Raw genomic sequence first — 19,498 nt, 5'->3', positions numbered from 1 at the left:
CAAATTTGGTTAAATACCATGATTTTGTCTTAATTTTTATCATTTAATTTGGGAATTTGGAATGAAAATTGGAAGAAAAATTGGAGAGTTGAATTGGGGATTTGAGGGGTCATTTGAGGTTCGATTTTGATGTTCTTGGTATGTATATACTCGTGGGAGGATGAGGATTCTATTGATGTAATTTTTATTGGATTCCGAGATGTGGGACCAGGGGCCGGGTGTGGCCAATTTCAGGATTGGTGTTGTAATTTGATTTCTTTCGAGTGGGCTTTGTTCCCTTAGCATATTTTGATGGTTATGTACTGATTTTGGTTGGATTTGGAGCATCCAGAGGCCAATACGATAAGTAAAGGCATCGCGAACTAGAATTTGGATCGGATAGAGGTAAGTAATGATTGTAAATGCTGTCCTGAGGGTATGAAACCCAAGATTTCACATCGTTGTGCTACTTTGAGGTGAGTCACACACTAGATGACGAGCGTGGAGTCGTGCACCATTGTGGATTGTGACTTGGTCCGTCCCGTACGACTGTTAAGTCACGTATTTGATTGAAAACTATTTGATATCATTGTGTTCGAAAAGTATTGCTATGTTTTGGGTGGAATGCCATATTTGGGTTTCGTGCCAACTGTTTTGGACCCTTATGGTTTTTTTTTAACTAATGTTCCTTACTGTTTGACTTACTAATTGTACTCAGTCATGCTGTATTTTATTGATTTCTTAACTCAGCCTTATTTACTAAATTTTAATACTGTAGATGATATTTTGAGCTGAACGCCCTGTTTTATTGATAGTCCGAGTGGCTTGTGAGGTTGATGACTGAGAGCGACCGAAGGCCTGATGGTGAGATTAATGACTGAGATAGATCGAGGGTCTGATTGTGAGGTTAATGACTGAGAGAGGCCGAGAGCCTGGTTGTGAGGATTATATATTTATGGATCGGGCTGCACTATATATATATATATATATATATATATATATATATATATATATATATATATATATATATATATATATATATATATATATATATATATATATATATATATATATATGTGTGTGTGTGTGTGTGTGTGTGTGTGTGTGTGTGTGTGTGTGTGTGTGTGTGTGTGTGTGTGTGTGTGTGTGTGTGTGTGTGTGTGTGTGTGTGGATCGGGCTGCACGCCGCAGTGATATAGCACTTGGGCTGTAGGAGCCCCTCCGGAGTCTGCACACCCCCAGTAAGCGCAGTCGACTATATGTATGGATTGGGCTACACACCGCAGCGATATATGGATCGGGCTGCACGCCGCAGCGGTTATGATAAGGTACCTATTGAGCGTGAGTGCTGAGTGTGAGCGCTGATTGCTGAGAGTTGAGTCATGAGTGACTGAGTGGCTTGCCCGAGAGGCTATATATATACACATTACGAGTGATGATTTGCCTGGGGGGCTTGTTATGACTTACTGTTTTTCACTCCTCCTTAAAGTGTGTTTCTGTTGAATATGTTGATTAAATTACTGCTTTCACTCATCTTTAGACTGAGCCTCTATTGAAAATGTTGTACAAATGCTTTAAACAACTTTTATTTAAACTGAAATTTTTACGAGGTGTTCGGAATTTAGTCACTGATTTGGCTTTGTTACTCCTTCCGAGATTTTTAAGTTATGAAATGGTTATGAATTTCTATTTGCCGAGGGGCTGTATACGAACTATGTATATATTTCATTATATATATATTTCACTATATATATATTTCATTAAACCTCTATTGAAAAGGTTAGAAAGATATTTTCTAAAGGATTTTACTAAAGTTGGAAATTTATTGAAATAATTTGAATGGTACCCTGTTTTGGGAACATACTATAACCATTGTGGTGCTATGACTTGGTTTACGTGATTTCTTACTGCTCAGTCTTTATTTACTTTTATTACTTACTGAGTTGGCGTACTTACATTGCTCCCTGCACATTGTGTGCAGATTCAGGTATTTCTGAGCTCGGTGGCAGGTTTATCGGAGTTAGCAAGGTAGCTACCTGGCGATCGCCCCTGCTTTTCTCCCTCCTTATTCTTCCTTAATGTATTCTTATGATTTTTCCGGCCATGTTGATCTTTATGTTGTTAGACAGTTATAGTAGATGCTCATGACTAGTGACACCCGATGTCGGGCTTGTGTATTTATTCCGCACTGTTCATTAGACTTACATCATGAGATTATTGATTAATAAATGATATAAAAATGACTTTTATTGAATAATGGTTGATTCAGAAATTGTGTCGGCTGGCCTAGTTTTACGATAGGTGCTATCACGACCGGGTCGATTTTTGGGTCATGACACTTTCTTATTTCATCAAGTGTTCAAGTGTGTCCCATATGACATTTCATGCCTTTATTTATACAATTACATAGAAGGTTACAAAGGGATTGTCTTAAACATGGCATTAACAATTGAGATCATGGGAGAAGATCATGGGAGAAGATCATGGGGAGGGGTTATGGAGGTGTAAGAGTTACAATCATAATAGTGATGGGTAGTGGGAGGTTATTTACATCATGGATGAAAGTAGTGGGAGTAGTGGACATCCACAATTACTATAGGTTTTACAATAGAGATGAATTTGTTTTCTTTTTATGATTTATAATGAGATTGAATTGCATTATACATGTAATATCTAATTTTTTTTTAATTTAAAAAAATTATGCTACGTAACAACCATTGTATTTAAAGTAACAATATAATACAATATAATAAGTAACAACCATCCAAACAAGCTTTAAATATAACTCGCATTTCCACAAATCCATATTTTTTATTTTTTATTATAGTGACTCGACTTGCTAAGCAACTACACAGAATTCATGAGGCTCAAAGATTCATTTTTAATAATGCACCTAAGAACTGCATTTCCCCCCTCTTCTGTAATGACCCAAAATCCATTAAAGGTCGTGATAACACCGGACACTGTTGTCTAGCAAGCCAACAATTAAATACTTAATTTAGGTCCCTTTTAATATTGTTGAAATCATAGTATTACTTCAATTAAATAGTAGAAGGTGAAAAAGATTCAGAGTACATAATAATATTTTTCACAATCTCAATTCTTGGTAACTCAATATCATCCCAAAACCCGGTGTCACAAGTGCATGAACATCAACTAGGAAAAATAAAATAAAATACACCATCTGTCCAGAATACAACTTGGACAGGAGAGAGAGAAATATAAATACTCTGAAGGAGACTCTGTTGGCTGCGGATTGTAACATAAGATGCAGCTCACCTAAATCCTCGTATCAACCACGCCACTGCGCCCACAAGGCCACTAGACATACATGTGCCTGTACAAAAAAAGGTACAACAAGTGTAGTATGAGTACAAAAATAATGCGTACCCAGTAAGTATCACGTCTAACCTCGAAGAAGTAGTGACGAGGGGTCGACTCCGACACTTACTATGAGCTATAAATAAAATTCCAATGATATGATTTAAACATGAGTTATATAAAACGGTTGTAAGCTCATTATTTTGAAGTAAGTAAGCAATTCTTTTATAATTAAGAAATCTCCAAATTTATTTCTCATCGTTTAACAATTTATCTCAGGCCAATGAGGCAATATCATTTATTATAAATTCCAAAGAAATCAATTCATTCATGTGCAAGTCATGCCGAGGTCGTACGACCTTATCCAAAATAAATTTTTAAATCGTGCATTGCCGAGGGTCGAACGACACGAACCACCATATAAATATAAACTGTGCACTACCGAGGGTCGAATGACACGAACTATAGATGCATCTATTTAACCAGTTGAGACGAACGGCCCGCTCCCATGAGAGTAGTAAAAATTTACCCCTCTCGCAAAAATATATTTGCGACGCGGTTGCACATAGAATTTCTCAAATAATTATTATTATAATATTCTTTAATTCTTTTTGACATATAAAATCCAAATAAAAACTTTCATGTCCCGATATCCTCAATTTCAACTCTTTTCAAGGCATTTTATAAGCATACTCTATCTAAATTCCTTTAAAGGCAAGTAATAAACAAGATCAAATAACGACATCAACAAATCATTGTGTAAACCTAGAACTACCCGGACATAGACATAATTAGTAGCTACGTACGGACCCTCGTCATTTCGTGTATACATATCCCCCACAAAGAGAAACATGTATTAATTTAGTTCACCTATGAGGTTAATTCGCTCTTACAAGATTAGAAAGGAGACTTACCTCGCTCCGAAGTTCCATAGTTGGCTCCCAAGCCATTCAAACGACTCAAATCGATGCCCAACACTCCAAAACTAGTCAATAAATGAGCAAATCCATAAATATATACTTTAATACTCATTATAATCCTATTTACAACAATTTTCAACTCCATTTGAAAAGTCGATAGAAATACTCTCGGGCCCACGTGCCCGGATTCCGAAATTGTTTGAAAATAAACTTTATCCATAACACCACGAACTCAAATATATAACTTATTCCCAATTCCATGTCCAATTTTGTGGTCAAACTCAAATTGTACCAAATTTTAGATTTTCTATCAAAACCCCACAATTTCTACAAATGTCCATCCTCAAATCGTTATTGAATCCATGTTTTTAACTTGCAATAGATGGAAATCACTTACCTTGTGTAGCTTGATGAAAATCCCTCCTTGAAGCTCTCCAAATTTGCTTTCACCAAGTGAAAAATGGAAGAAAAATGGGCCAAGTCCCGTCTTTAAAACAATCTGCCCTAAGCTCAGCCAGGATCGCATCTGCGAACAAAATCCGCTCCTACGGTCTCACTTCTGCGGTGCCCTGACCGTTCCTGCGGTCTCACTTTTGCGACCAACACGCCACACCTGCGGTCTCGCACCTGTTCACGCAGGTACGATTACACCAGAAGCCTTAAGCTTCAAAAATTCTAAAGTCCAAAAACCAACACTTTAACCATCCGGGATCCAGCCGAGGCCCTCGGGACCTCAACCATTTATACCAACACGTCCCAAAACATGACACGAAATTTCTCGAAGACTCAAAGCACATCAAACAATGCTAAAATCACGTATCACACCCCAGTTCGAGCTTAATGAACTTTAGAACTTCTAACTTCTACATTTGATTCCGAAACCTATCAAATCACGTCCGATTGACCTCAAATTTTGCACACAAGCCATATTCGACATTACGGACCTACTACAACTTCTGGAATCAGAATCCGACCCCGATATCAAAAAGTCCATACCCAATCAAACTTCTCAAAAACCTTCAAATTTCTAACTTTCGCCAAATGACCCGGAAATGACCTACGGACCTCCAAATCCATATCTGGGCATGCTCCCAGTACCAAAATTACCATACAGAGCTATTCTCTGACTCGGAATCCCAAACTAACGTCGATAACATTGAAATGCACTTCAACCCACATTTATGAAATTCTTCCAAAATACTGACTTCCACAATAGGCGCTGAAACGCTCCTGGGTCATTCAAACCCAATCTGAAAATACGCCCAAGTCCGAAATCATCATACGAACCTGCTGGAACCTTTAAATTCCGATTCCGAGGTGGTTTACTCAAGAATCCAACCTTAGTCAATTCTTCCAACTTAAAGATTTCAAAATGAGAACTTTCTTTCCAACTCATCTCCGAACTTTCCGAATTTCAATTCCGACCACGCGTACAAGTCATAATACCTGAAGTGAAGCTGCTCATGGCCTCAAACTGCCTAATGATGCATTAGAGCTCAAAACGACTGGTCGGGTTGTTACATTCCCACTTAAACATACGTTCGTCCTCAAACCTGTTAAGAACTGCGCTGGAGTTGTCTGAAATCATTGTTTAACACCTCTTGCACCTACCCGTGCTACCACAACTCAGTTGAGCACATTTTTTTGAGAAAATTTTAAGATCCCCCTTTCATTTAGTCATATTAGCCTTAGAGCCAAATTCCAACATCCGGAATTTTTTGCTAGGAATGTTCCCATCATCTGAAACTGTATTAATTAATACACGATGCACCTATACATGACTGCATACCTTTGCTAAATCCATACCATGCACTGCATAATTCACATGACCATAATAATATCCTCTGATAACAATAGCCGAAATTCCCCGAATTTGATGCTCACAACATACCTCATGACACATATAAGTCATGTTCCAACTCTTGCAATACTGCCACGATGGAAGAGATGTGTAGAAACTCATAACCAACTACCGAATCAACAAATCATTGAGTCTATTCTCCTGACAATAACCATCACCTCATTCTGAACCACGCAACGACAATTGCTCTTTAATATACTTCATATAAACCCGATTGCACTAATCTCGGGTCCAATAATCTTGTCTCACCCAGTATAAGCTGCCCAGGCAATAAGCCACCTCAAATACTACCAAAAATCTCATATAATGCTGCAGTGTACCAACAAGCTACAACTCGAATGTGATACATAAAGAAATGAACTCTGGAAAGAACTACTCAACCCACGTAACTAATTGAAACAACCGAAAAAGTGTTATGAACCTTCCTCATAAAATGAGAAGCAAAACACACAATAATAGATATAGGAAAATTGTTACTTAACATCATACTGTTGCGGCATGCAACCCGATCCGCACATAATACCGTTGTGGCATGCAACTCGATCCAACCATGATACCCGTAGTGGCGTGCCACCCGCAATATACCCCATGGTGGCGTGCCACTCGATCCACACATGATAACCTATAAGGAAGTACTTTACCGAGCTAAAATGCTCATAACTACGAAATATCCGAATATCGGCCACAAGCATGCGAAGTGCATAATGCAATTCCTGGGGAGACAGATAGCGCCATACGCTACAAATCCCAAGCACGACTAAGGTGCGATATATGATCTGCGTTTCGAGAGCCATCTTGCTCACATAACACCATCGCTACGCGGAACCTTAGCACATATGCAATTAATCAAGCTGTTTCATAACCCACACAACACAATATAGTATTACATGAATTAGCCGATGATGAAATAACATCCAACGTCCAAATACTCCTCCATAAGGAGCGATATGCTGAAGTGAACACATCCGATCTGATATAGATCCCACATTCATATTTTTAAATCCATCCACGGGCCTCAAGCCGATTCTGATCGTACCACGCTGGGCCAATAACCTTTCAAGGATCCACATAACCATTTTTCCCATGACACACAAGAACATCCATTAAATCCGGAACAAACTTCCATAGTCCACAACCCAATGAACTGAGCACCCTTAAGGCATAAATTCTCACATTAATGATAGTACCGCAATCTCCATACTTGGTTTCAATCTTCAATCAATCAAGTGACTACATATCACACTTATACAATCTTACCATGAGATATGCTCTCATGACCTTCCGCACCAGGTAATAAGTCTACACGTCCATACCACCGGCCACACTAATGCTGTAAGGCAAATCAAGAATCTGCAATTAGTACACAAAGCCTCTTACACAGGGCACCGGTCTCAGGTGACGCTAAAGACAATACCAGCTTACTCTAACCATTTGAATCCTTTCTCGCTGATCGTCCGAGCTGGTGACATTCTCGTTAACACCAAACTTCAACCTTGATCCTCAACTTCCACCTTGATAATTACGCACGTGATTATGGCAACAAGATGGCAGATCACCTTGCTAATTCCTCGCACCTCCATATATTTTAGTGAAGGCAACAAGATAGGAGACCACCTTGCTAATTACACACTTGATCATGGCAATATTAAAGCTGAATGTTTTGCACAACTGGATGTATAAGGAAGGAGGATAGTGAATGATGATAAGCTCCAATGTCCATATTTAAGGGTGAAAGTTGCAAAGAATTATGGAGTAAAGAGGAAAGGTGGAGTAGAGAGCTGGAGAATTCATTAGGTCATCATGTACAAATTCTTTGGGAGGAGTACATGGTGATCATTTTTTCTACTAACCTTGTGTTCTTTTTGCAGGAGATGTTATTGTATTCATGCCTTGCCATTTATTACGACTTCTATGGGTGGTATTAGCACTATGTGCTCATTCTCTTGAAGGAGGAAAGATGGCATGCACAAGCATGGAATTAAGGAGGCAAAAGGAATTTTAAAAACAAGCAACAAACATGGCAATGTCACCTATTATCCCAGGCATTAGACTTAGTGGTGCAACAAGCAACAGGCTTAGCGAGCTTTTTAGCACGCTTTAGACCTTGCCTAGCTCGACAATTAGCGAGATCAAGACACATGCGATGCCAAGGATTTCGCCAGCTCCTCCTCGCTATGGGCCTGGCGACGCACATTCTATGGCCTACTCTTCCTCGCTATAGAGCTTGCCAAGATGGACCAGGAGCGAGAACAATGACCAGGCGACGTGAGGAATTACACCCGCTCCTTCTCTCTAGGGAGCTGGCGATACACACTATTTTCCACTGTTACAGACTACGCCCAGTTGGACTAAGAGCGAGATATATACTCATGCAACGTGAGGTATTACGTCAGTTCCTTCTCACTAAGAACCTGGCGAGGGACGGCCTATGGTACCATCGATATAGAGTGCGCACGTTGGAATTGTTGGACTATTACGACATGATGGGAGATCATAGACATCAAGAGGAACATCAAATGCTGCGGAGCTGGACTGACCAAGACAAAGATAATTACAATATGAAAATAGAATAACAATGGAATTACAAGGCAATACACTTTGCAATAGAAGATGCAATTCGTTCTAAGGAAGATCATGGTAGAGACACACGCAAGGAAAATGCAGAAGTTGGATTGGGAAACTTCCCACTTTTGGATTCATCAACCATACATGAGTTACTTTAGTAGAAATATGGGCAGTTTTGCAACAAAAGATGACTACCTATGAACCTAGGGCTGGCAAGTGGGCCGGGCCTAAGTGGGCCCAACAGATAAACTTTCTATTTTTTTAAATTTTATAGAAGTTAGAAAAAAATGGTAATAAAAATATCTAAGGCAATGCATTATAGTTTTTATTATAACATTAACAAAATATGACACTATCGTTCTTAGTCTTCTTTCCCCCTATGGAATGAGCACAATAAGGTGCTAATACCACCATTGAGAAGAAATGTGAGAATAAGAGAGAGTGATAGCAATGGTTGTGAGAACACATATTTAATTCCATAGCTTTTTGAAGCATGGTTGTAAGAACACAAGTTTTGAATTTGCTAGTGCTTTTAAAAGTATGTACAATATGGGCTAGTTTGGGTAAAACTTAAAAACATAGGTCATTTTTTGTTATGGTGTGAAGTCATGTGTATTTTCTTGTAATTCTTTCATTTTTAGCTATCACTATTACTTGATCAAATTGAAATTGCATACCAAATAATAATACCCGAAGCGGGTAATGAGTTTTTGCCTGCCGCTATCAAACTGTACAAGCCTATCCCTTTGTATTATTTTATTTCTTATTGAATACTAAGAAATCAAAACTCACTTATCTTATCCCAATATCGGGAGAGAAATGCTCCACCTTCTCTCTAAAAATAAGACAGAGAAAATAGCCACACACGAATCAAACTAGACAACTTCAACCAGAAATTGAAGAATCAAATGACAAAGTCATGAACGAAAAAGAAGCATATGAACTACTACGAAGCAGAAACGGGAAAAAAAATAATACAATCGGGAAAGATAGTTTCAAAGAGAAACTAATTTCCTCTGAAATACATCAACATCTCGATTTTGAATGCAAGTCCTTCGGCAACATCTTTCTTAAAGATAAAAACACAAACCAAGAAAATCACCAAAATTTTATCCTCATCACAGTACAAGACAAAGAAAGACTTTACAAGCCATGGAAACAATATATCATCATCAAGCTACTTGGGAAAAGATTAGGATACACCCAACTAAGGGAAAAGATTCATCGATTATGGAGATCGTCGGAAGCCCTGAATCTAATAGATCTGAGCAATGATTTTTATCTAATCAAATTTATCTCACAAGACAATTACAATAAAGCATTACATCAGGGGCCATGGTTCATTGGTGTGATGACCCAAGAGGTCATCATTTGTTTTTAACAGGAATTTTGTGTTCCAAGGCTTTAAAAACCTCTTTTAGCATCACCTTGATTTGTGTGTGTAGTCCGGGCACATAGTCGGAAAGCCTATATGTAAAAATCTATGAAAAATGATAAATTTTGACTATAAAATGAATTAATTTGACCTCGGTAAACGTTTTGGGTAAACGGATCTGGACCCATAATTTGACAGTCCCGGAGGGTCCGTAGGAAAATATGGGACTTGGGCATATGCCCGGAATCGAATTCCGAGGTCCCAAGCCCGAGAAATGAATTTTTAAAGAAAATTATTTTTTAAAATTGTTTAAAGGATTTGGATATGAATCTTGATTAGAACATGTTGGTATCGGGCCCGTAGTTTGGTTCCGACGTCCGATACAAGTCTTATATATGATTTAAGATAATTCTGTGAAGTTTGGTGAGAAACAAATCCATTTGACGTGATTCGGACCTTAAATACAAATTTGATGTTTAAAGAAGTTATCGATCTTGAGGTTTAATTCGATGTTCATGATATATTTTGGTGATTTGAGTACACAAATAAGTCCGTAGGATGTTTTTGAGGTTGTGTGTATATTTAGTTTGGAGCCCCAAGGGCTCGAGTGGGTTTTGGATAGGCCACGAGGTGCATTTTGAACTTAGAAAAATTGTAGGATTTTTGCTGGTGTGATCAGGTCTGCAGGCTTCGCATTTGCAAAGTCTGGCTCGCAAATGCGAGGGTTTGGTCGCAAATGCAAACCAGCCCAGACCTGCCTTATCTCGCAAATGCGAGTTGGCTCCGCAATTTAGACCTCACAAATGCGAGGGTCCCTTTCGCAAATGCGAAAAATCTTGATTTCCTAAGAGTTCACAAATGCGAGATTCCCTTTGCAATTTTCAAGCCAGCAGAGGTCGGGGTTCGTAATTGCGAACCCCTGTTCGCAATTTCCACATCTGAGATCTGCAACTTTTATACTTAGACGATTTTAAACCCATTTTTCATATCCTCTCAAAACATAAACACACTAGAGTAATTTTTCAAAGGCTTCTTCTTCTCCAAATCAATTGTAAGTTATTTTTAACTCATTTTCTTCAATCATTAACATACTTTAACATGATTTCAACTTAAAATCAATGATTTTCATGGGAGAAATTGGGTGTTTTGCGTAGAACTTAGATTTTTCAAAAATTGGGGATTTGGACCTCGATTTGAGTTCCGGTTTCAAAATAAATTATATATTTGGGTTCGTTGGGGAATGAGTAATCGGGTTTTGGTTCGAACCTCGGGTTTTGACCATGTGGACCTGGGGGCGATTTTTGACTTTTAGGGCAAAACTTTGAAAAACTCATTTTCATGCATTCAAATTGATTCATTTAGCGTTTATTGATGTAATTACGTAACTTGTGACTAGATATAAGCGAATTGGTGGTGGAATCACGAGGTAAAGCTATAGTTGGGGCTTGAATTATGTTCGTGGCATCGAGGTATGTGTTTGGTCTAACCTTAGCTTGAGGAATTAGGAGTTGTGTCCTATTTGCTATTTGTTTCTTGTTGAGTACGACGTATAGGCATGGTGGCGTGTATCTATACATTGGTTTCGAGCATGACCATGAGTCTTATATTGTGATTTTCATGACTTCGTTTGTTATTCATGCCTTGGTGAAGGTTTCTATTGTTGTGTAAAGTTGTGGAAAGAATTGTGACCTATGAACATTGAGGAGCGTTGGCTCAAGTTGTATAACGAATTGTGAAAGTATAAGTGATAATTGAACCTCTAGAGTATTGGCTCGAGTTATGAAGTAAATTGTGAAGTAAAGGTGAGAAAGAAAAGAGATCATTATGTTGCCCCCTTGCCGGGCTATTGTTGAGTTGTGGTTCCATTGCATTGTGTTCTTAGTTGATATTACAGATGCTTAGGTTGATGATTCTTTGAGTTGGGTAAGGATTATGGTTATTCTGGGGGAACAAGTTTGGTTATAGCTGAGGTAGTTAGATGTTGTAACAAGTTTGACCATAGCTGAGGTTGTTAGATGTTGTAACAAGTTTGGTTATAGCTGAGGTAGTTAGATGTTGTAACAAGTTTGATTATAGCTGAGGTAGTTAGATGTTGTAACAAGTTTGGTTATAGTTGTTTCTCCATTGCCGGAATGTAATTACTTATGCTATCGGATCCCTTGCCGGGATAGTGTAGACCTTATTGATCCCTTGTCGGGACTCTCGTTATAATTGTAAATATTATATGTGGATCGGGTGGCATGTCGCAACAATATTATATGTGGATTGGGTTGCATACCACAACAATATTATATGTGGATCGGGTTGCACACAGCAATAATGATAAATGTTATGGATCGGGTTGCATGCCGCAACAATGATATATGTGGATTGGGTTGCACGCCGCAACAATGATAAATATTATGGATCGGGTTCCATGCCGCAACAAAGATATATATGGATCGGGTTGCACGCCGCAACAATAATAAATGATATGGATCGGGTTTCACACCGCAACAATGTTGTTATATATTGGGTTCGGGTTGCGTGCCGCAACAATTATTAATACAAGTGCGTTTAGCTTGGATATCAGTTTCTTTTGTTTTGCTGTGAATTCTAAGCTGCCCTTCGACTGTTACTCTTGATTTACTTTTAATACTGGTATACCCTCGTAGCATGTATCATTTCCCATCCATACTTGTTCATTTCTGTTTTATTTTCCGATGTACATTATATACTGCACAAGTTTATTTGGTAGTCTTGTCCTAGCCTCGTCACTACTTCGCTGAGGTTAGGCTAGGCACTTACCAACACATGGGGTTGGTTGTGCTGATACTACATTCTGCACTCTTTTGTGCAGACCCCAGTGTTGTAGACTTCGGACTGCGGTGGGATTGCTAATTCTTGTTCATCAGGTGACCCGAGGTAGCCCGCAGGCGTCCGCAGACCTTGTCGTCTCCTTCCATCTACTATTCCTTTTTCTTTTATGCATTTCCAAATACAGTGTTGTATTTATTTCTTTTAGACCTTTATTTGTAGTGTTCTTAGACCATCTGTGAAACTGTGACACCAGTTCTAGGTAGTCGAGATTCAAACAAATGTATTGGATTCATGTTTTGATAGATTATTGCTTTTTTTTTCTTCCGCTTATATTAAATTCCGCCGTTTAAATGTTATTAATTCGAAATTGTTAATGAATATAAAATGGGTAAAAAGGTAAATTGTGCAAATAATTGGCTTGCCTAGCTCATATTAGTAGGCATCATCACGACTCCCGAGGGTGGGAAATTCAGCTCGTGACAAGTTGGTATCAGATCTCTAGGTTACATAGGTCTTACAGTTCATAGACAAGCTTATTAGAGTCTGAGGGATTAGTACGGAGACGGATGTATTTATCCCCCTGCGGCTACAGAGTTAGGAAAAACTTCACATTCATTCTTTCCTGTTGTGAAATTTTGTTCTCTCAGTGCTAAATTGAAACCTCTACTAGTGTCCTTTCGCGCATGGCGAGGTCACATACCGCTTCTTCAGCCGAACAACAGCTTAGACCGGTGATAGGTGAGCTACGTCTTCGAAGGCTTTGTGGAGGTTGGATAGGTTCACCAAGCTCTTCACTACTACTTTCAGCGGTGCATCTACTGAGGATCCCCATGATTATCTAGATAGCTGTCATGATGTTCTTAGGGACATGGGGATAGTTGAGACCAATGGGATCAATTTTTCCACTTTTCACTTGTCTGGATCCGCCAAGACATAGTGGAGGGATTTCTGTTTGGCTAGACCAGCCGAATCATCAGCTTTGACTTGGGAGCAGTTTACTCAGCTATTTCTAGAGAAGTTCCTTCCCATCACTCAGAGAGAGGCCTATCAGAGGTAGTTTGAGCGTCTCCAATAGGGTTCTATTACTGTTACCCAGTATGAGACCAGATTCATCGACCTAGCTCGTCATGCTCTTATCATACCTCCCACCGAGAGAGAGAGGGTGAGGAGGTTCATTGATGGACTTATTCAGCCGATTCGTCTTCAGATGGCTAGGGAGACTGGGAGTGAGATATCTTTTCAGGAGGCGGCCAATATGGCCAGGAGAGTGGAGATGGTTCTATCGCAAGGAGGTGGTCATGGGTCGGACAAGAGGCCCCGTCATTCAGGCAGATTTAGTGATACTTCGTCTGGAGGTAGGAATTCATATGGTAGAGGCCATCCTCCTAGGCCATTTCAGTCAGCACTTCAGGTTTCTCATGGTACTTCAGGTGGCCGTAGTTCTCAGATGTAGTATTCTGATCAGCAGTCCTACAGTGCACCAGCAGCTCCTATCAATGCACTGCTACTTTAGAGTTTCCAGGGTCGTCAGCCCTAGCAGTCGAGGTCTTGTTTTACTTGTGGAAACACGAGACACATTGCTAGGTATTGACCTCGAGCACTGAGTAGTTCTCAGCAGTAGGGTTCTCGTGCCATGGTTCAGGCACAGAGTGTTCCACAGCCCGCCCAACTAGTTAGAGGTGGGGGTAAAGGTGCTAGAGGTGGAGGTAGATGTGTTAGAGGTGGAGCTCAAACCGCTAGGGGTGAAGGCCAGACAGTAGTAGGCCATCCCAGAGATGTAGTTTAGGGTGGTAGGGATCGGCCTCGATGTTATGCTCTTCCAGCCAGGCCTGAGGCTGAGGCTTCTGATGCAGTTATTACAAGTATGGTTCTGGTTTGTGATAGAGATGCTTCAGTGTTGTTTGATCCAGGGTCTACGTACTTGTATGTGTCCTCTTATTTTGCACCGTATCTGGTCATGCCTAGTAATTCTTTGAGTGACCATGTTTATGTGTCTACACCGATGGGTGATTCTATTGTGGTAGATCTAGTCCATTGTTCATGTATAGTTGTGATTGGAGGTCTTAAGACTCGTGTAGATTTGCTTCTTTTGGACATGGTCGATTTTGATGTCATATTAGGGATGGACTAGTTATCACCTTACCATGCTATCTTGGACTGTCATGCCAAGACTGTGACCTTAGCCTTACCGGGTTTACCTTGTTTAGAGTGGAGAGGGACTCCTGGTCATTCTACCCGTAGTGTTGTCTCTTATGTGAAGGCTCGGCGTATGGTAGAGAATGGATGTTTGGACTATTTGGCATATGTTCGTGATTCTAGTGCTGAGGTTCCTTCTATTGATTCTATGCCCATTGTTTGTGAGTTTCCTGAGGTATTCCCTTCAGACCTGTCGGGTATGCCACCCGACAGGGATATTGATTTCTGCATTGATTTGGCTCCGGACACTCAACCCATTTCTATCCCGCCATATCGTATGGCCCCGCTTGAGTTGAAAGGGTTGAAGGAGCAGTTGCAAGACTTGCTTGAGAAGGGTTTCATTAGGCCGAGTGTTTCGCCTTGGGGTGCGCCGGTGTTGTTCGTTAAGAAGAAGGACGGATTGATGAGAATGTGTATTGATTATCGGCAGTTGAACAAGGTTACAATCAAGAATAAATATCCATTTCCGAGTATTGATGATTTTTTTGATTAGCTTCAGGGTGACAAGGTATTTTCGAAGATTGACTTGAGATCTGGCTACCATCCATTGAGGGTTAGGGCATCCGATATCCCTAAGACAACTTTCCGCACTCGGTACGAGCATTATGATTTCTTGGTGATGTCATTCGGGTTGACAAATGCCCCAACAACTTTTATGGATTTGATGAACCGAGTGTTCAAACCTTACTTAGATTCATTCGTGATAGTCTTCATTGATGATATTTTGATATATTCCTGCAGTCGGGAGGAGCACGAGCAACATCTTAGAGTGGTTCTTCAGACCTTAAGGGATAGTCAGATATATGTTAAGTTCTCGAAGTGTGAGTTCTGGTTGAGTTCAGTTGCATTTATGGGTCATGTTGTATTAGTAGGGGGTATTCAGGTTGATCCGAAGATGATTGAGGCAGTCAAGAACTAGACTAGACCAGCATCAGCTACAGAGATTCGGAGTTTCTTGGGATTGGCAAGCTACTATCATCGGTTCGTGGAGGGGTTCTCATCTATCACAACCCCGATGACCAGGTTGACCTAGAAGGGTGCCTAGTTCAGATGGTCGGACGAGTGTGAGGCGAGCTTTCAGAAGCTCAAGACAGCTCTAACTACGGCACCAGTGTTGGTTTTGTCCACAGGTTCAGGGCCTTATACAGTTTATTGTGATACATCTCGTATTGGACTTGGCGCAGTGTTGATGCAGGATGGCAAGGTCATTGCCTATGCTTCGCGGAAATTGAAGATTCATGAGAAGAACTATCCGGTTCATGATTTGAAGTTGGCATCCATTGTTCACGCGTTGAAGATTTGGAGGCACTATCGATATGGTGTGGCATGTGAGATGTCTACGAATTACAAGGGTCTGCAGTACTTGTTCAAGCAAAAGGAGTTGAATTTGAGGTAGAGAAGGTGGTTGAAGTTGTTGAAAGACTATGATATCAGCATCTTATATCATCCGGGAAAGGCCAATGTGGTGGCTGATGCTTTGAGTAGGAAGTCAGTTAGTATGGGCAGTCTTGCTTATATTCTGATCGGTGAGAGACCACTTGCTTTGGATGTTCAGGCCTTGGCCAATCAGTTCATGAGGTTGGATGTTTCTGAGCCCAGCCGGGTGTTAGCTTGCACGGTCGCTCGTTCTTCTTTATTGGAGCGTATCCGTGATCGGCAGTATGATGATCCCCATTTGTGTGTCCTTAGAGACACGGTGTAGCACAGAGGTTCCAAGCAGGTTACCTTAGGTGATGATGGAGTTGTGAGATTGCAGGGTCGAGTTTGTGTGCCTAATGTGGATGGGCTCCGAGAGTTGATTTTAGAGGAGGCCCATAGCTCCCGGTACTCTATTCATCCGGGCGCCACGAAGATGTATCAGGATTTGCGGTAGCATTATTGGTGGCGGAGAATGAAGAAGGATATCGTTACATATGTGGCTCGGTCTTTGAATGTCAGCAGGTTAAGTACGAGCATCAGAGGCCCGGTGGTTCATTTCAGAAGATTGAGATTCCTGAGTGGAAGTGGGAGTGTATCACTATGGACTTCGTTGTTGGTCTCCCACGAACTTAGAGGAAGTTCGATGCAGTGTGGGTTATTATTGATAGGCTGACCAAGTCAGCGCATTTCATTCCTGTGGCAGTCTCCTATTCTTCTGAGAGGTTAGCTGAGATCTATATCCGGGAGGTTGTTCGTATTCATGGTGTGCTCAAGCCTATCATTTTGGATTGAGGTACGCAGTTTACCTCCCATTTCTGGAGAGCAGTTCAGCGAGGATTGGGCACACGGGTTGAGTTGAGCATAGTGTTTCATCCTCAGACAGACGGACAGTCCGAGCGGACTATTCAGATTTTGGAGGATATGCTCCAAGCTTGTGTCATTGACTTTGGAGGCTCATTGGATCAGTTTTTGCCTTTAGCAGAGTTTGCCTACAACAACAACTACCAGTCGAGTATTCAGATGTCTCTGTATGAGGCTTTATATGGTAGGCGGTGTCTATCTCCGGTTGGATGGTTTGAGCTGGGAGAGGCTCGGTTATTAGGTACAGATCAGGTTCAGGAGGCCTTAGACAAGGTACAGATCAGGTTTAGGAGGCCAGGCAAAAGAGTTATGCCGACCACAAGGTTCATGATTTGGCATTCATGGTCGATAAACGGGTATTGCTTCGAGTGTCGCCTATGAAGGGCGTGATGATATTTGGGAAGAAGAGCAAGCTTAGACCTAGGTTCATTGGCCTGTTTGAGATTCTTGACCGAGTGGGAGAGGTGGCTTATAGACTTACGTTGCCGCCGAGCTTAGCAGCCGTGCATCTAGTGTTCCATGTGTCTATGCTTTAGAAGTATCACGACAATCCATCCCACGTGTTAGATTTCAGCACTGTCCAGTTGGACAAGGACTTGTCTTATGATGAGGAGCCGGTAGCTATTCTGTTCGTGTTCAGTGGAGAGGTCAGCCTCTTGAGGCATTGACCTGGGAGTCCGAGTCTGATATGCGGAGCCGTTATCCCCATCTTTTCCCTAACTCAGGTACTTCCTTCTCCTGTCCGTTCGAGGACGAACGGTTGTTTTAGAGGTGGAGAATGTGATTATCCAAGAGGTCATCACTTGTTTTTAACAAGAATTCTGCATTTCAAGGCTTTAAAAACCTCTTTTATCATCACCTCGATTTGTGTGCGCAGTCCGAGAGCATAGCTGGAAAGCCTAAATGTGAAAATCTGTGAAAAATGATAAATTTTAACTATAAAATGAATTAATTTGACCTCGGTCAACGTTTTACGTAAACGGATCCGGACCCGTGATTTGACGATCTCGGAGGGTCCAAAGGAAAATATGGGACTTGGTGTATGCCCGGAATCAAATTCCGAGGTCCCAAGCCCGAGAAATGAATTTTTAAAGAAAATTATTTTCTGAAATTGTTTAAAGGATTTGGAAATGAATCTTGATTAGAACATGTTGGTATCAGGCCCGTATTTTGGTTATGGCACCCGGTACATGTCTTATATGGGATTTAAGATAATTCTATGAAGTTTGGTGAGAAACGAAATTCGTTTGACGTGATTCGGACCTTAAATTCAAATTTGATGTTTAAAGAAGTTTTGAGAAAATTTCATTGATCTTGAGGTTTAATTTGATGTTCATGATGTTATTTTAGTGATTTGAGTACACGAATAAGTCTGTAGGATGTTTTTGAGGCTATGTGTATATTTGGTTTGGAGCCCCGAGGGCTCGGGTGAGTTTTGGATAGGCCACGGGGTGCATTTTGAACTTAGAAAAATTGCAGGATTTTTGCTGGTGTGATCAGGCCTGCAAGCTTCGCATTTGCAAAACCTGGCTCGCAAATGCTATCGCAAATGCGAGGGCTTGGTCGCAAATGCGAACTAGCCCAGGCCTGCCTTATCTCGCAAATGCGAGTTGTGCTCCGCAATTCCGACCTCGCAAATGCGAGGATCCCTTTCGCAAATGCGAAAATCCCGATTTCCTAAGGGTTCGCAAATGTGAGCTTTCCTTCGCAATTTTCAAGCCAGCAGAGGTGGAGGTTCGCAATTCCCACATCTGATACCTGCAACTTTTATACTTAGACGATTTTAAACCCATTTTTCATATCCTCTCAAAACATAAACACACTAGAGCGATTTTTCAAAGGCTTATTCTTCTCCAAATCAATTGTAAGTCGTTTTTAACTTATTTTCTTCAATCATTAATATCTTTTAGCATGATTTCAACTTAAAATCAATGATTTTCATGGGGGGAAATTGGGTGTTTTGGGTAGAACCTAGGTTTTTCAAAAATTGGGGATTTGGACCTCGATTTGAGGTCCGATTTAAAAACAAATTATATATTTAGGTTCGTGGGGGAATGGGTAAACGCGTTTGGTTTGAACCTCGGGTATTGACCATGTGGGTTCGGGGGCGATTTTTGACTTTTTGGGCAAAACTTTGGAAAACTCATTTTCATGCATTCAAATTGATTCATTTAGCGTTTATTGATGTAATTAAGTAACTTG

This window comes from Nicotiana tabacum, chromosome 5 (assembly GCF_000715075.1).
Source record: "Nicotiana tabacum cultivar K326 chromosome 5, ASM71507v2, whole genome shotgun sequence".
In the NCBI taxonomy this organism is placed as follows: Eukaryota; Viridiplantae; Streptophyta; class Magnoliopsida; order Solanales; family Solanaceae; genus Nicotiana; species Nicotiana tabacum.
The sequence above is the reverse complement of the archived record's forward strand: the minus strand, read 5'-3'. Positions refer to the sequence as shown.